A 2,403-nucleotide genomic window follows, 5' to 3' on the forward strand; every position below is an offset into this window, starting at 1 on the left:
GTTGTGTGCATATCCAATAAAAATACAATCAACGGTTTTAGGTCCGACAGTAACCTTCTTTGGAGGTGGCACTGCGACTTTAGCGAGGCACCCCCACACTTTTAGGTATTTGTACGATGGTACATTTCCTTTCCAAAGTTGATAAGGCGTATCGCCGGTTGTTTTGTGCGGTATTTTATTCAGAATGAGGTTTGTGGTAAGCAAAGCTTCCCCCCACAGATTCTGTGGTAACCCCGATTCCTGCAACATTGCATTCATCATTTCTTTCAGAGTTCGGTTTTTTCGTTCCGCAACTCCGTTAGATTCCGGTGAATAGGGAGCAGTAGTTTGATGTATAATACCATTTTCTTGACAAAAGTCATTAAAAGGTCCATCATACTCGCCTCCTCTATCACTTCTTACTACCTTGATAGTTTTTGAGAGTTGATTTTCAACTTCGGTTTTATATTCTTTGAATTTCTCCAAGACCTCGTCTTTACTACGTAACAAGTAAACGTAGCAATATTTTGTACAATCATCTATGAAAGTAACAAAATACTTTTTACCGCCTCTAGATTGTACGTATTTTAAATCGCACAAATCTGTGTGTATTAATTCTAGAGGTTTGGTTGCTCTTTCAACACGAGGTGATGGTGTTTTTGTGAGTTTCGCTTGAACGCATACTTCACATTTTTCTTTGGGTATTTTGCATTTTGGGATTAGGTTCAAATTAATTAATCTTTGCAAAGATTTATAATTCACATGTCCTAATCGTTCATGCCATAAATTAGAAGACTCAACCAAATAAGCAACTGAATTTTTATTCATGGAATTGTTTGAAACAGAAGTAGAAGCTACATCATTTTTCTTAAGGATTGTTGCAACACACAGCTTAACAAGTCCTCCCTTAACAAAACCTTTGCCAATAAAGACACCATTCTTCCTCAGAGTCATCTGATCGGACGCAAGGTTAGCAGCAAAGCCATGCTTGCTCAATAGGGTCCCAGAGACCAGATTCTTCCTCATGTCTGGAACATGCTTCACGTTGTGGAGCGTGACGGCCATTCCGGAAGTCATCTTCAAGACCACCTTTCCGGTTCCAACGATCTTGGAGTGAGACACATTGCCCATCATCAGATTCTCACCAGACTTGGATTTCTGATAAGTGCTGAACATGTCTCTGTGAATGCAGATGTGGGTAGTGGCTCCAGTGTCGTACCACCACTCCCTTGGGTTCTCATTGTTCATCACCACATTTGCTTCCGTGACGACCGTACACAAGTCTTCTTCAGTCAAATTGGCTTGATTTTTACCCTTGTCTTTGCTGCGACATTCAGCGGTTTTGTGACCTTTCTTGCCACAGTAGCTGCACTTTCCAGCAAACTTCTTAGCCCCGCCTTGCTTCTTGAAGAACGTGGAGGGCTGAGGTGCCGTCTTGCCTAGTACAGCCTTTTTTGGTGAAGCTCCTTTGTTGCCGTAGACAACCTTGGCTTTCCCTTTTCTCCTATACTCAGCCATATTTGCATTCTCATCAATGACGGACACAGCGTTGTCACGTTCAGTTGATTGGTTTTGCAGCCTTGAGATTAGGTTGAGCAAGGTGATTGGCTTCTGCTTGTGATCCAGATAGTGCTTGAAGTCGCTCCAACTTGGAGGTAGCTTCTCGATGAAGCAATTCACTGTGAATGTCTCACATATATTCATTCCTTCATCAGCTAACTGTTGTGCAAGCACTTGAAGCTCATGTACTTGGTCCATTATGGGCCTGGAATCCACCATCTGGTAGTTGAGAAACTCCCTTGTGGCGTGTTTCCCTGAGCCCACATTGTAGACTTTGTACTTGGTTTCTAGAAGATTCCAGAGAACCTTGGAGGTTAGTGCTTTGTTAAACACCTTGAACAGCTTTTCCTCCATGTGCACAAGGATGGCATTTTTGCACAAGTAGTCCGAGTGATGCCATGCATCAACGCTTGCATTCGCATGCACGTCGTTGATATCAACAGGCAGTGCCGGAGCATCTTCGGTGAGAAACTTCTGCAGGTTGAGTGTACACAAGAAGAAGTGCATCTTTTGTTGCCACGATTCAAAGTTTGTGCCATCAAACTTGTTGGGCGTCACTGCAGAGCTCGGGATGCTCGGTTTCAGCTCGGTCGGAAGGAGAGGAGCAGGTGGTGGACCATTCCCGGGTCGGGTTGTCGACTCACGAAGTTCCTCAGCACCTCCGTTGTTGTTGTTGTTTTCAACACCGTTAGTCATCTGTTCATAAAAGACAAAAATATGTCAATATTTGTGAACAAATATAATTATTAATCAATAGTTAGCAATTAAATAATTGAATAATTAAATTAATTTAATTTGCTAAAAATTAATTATTTTCTGTAGATAGCTATTATAGTACGTTGCACTAAAGCTATCGTAGAAAAA

The sequence above is a fragment of the Camelina sativa genome, chromosome 10 (genome assembly GCF_000633955.1).
Source record: "Camelina sativa cultivar DH55 chromosome 10, Cs, whole genome shotgun sequence".
Classification (NCBI taxonomy): domain Eukaryota; kingdom Viridiplantae; phylum Streptophyta; class Magnoliopsida; order Brassicales; family Brassicaceae; genus Camelina; species Camelina sativa.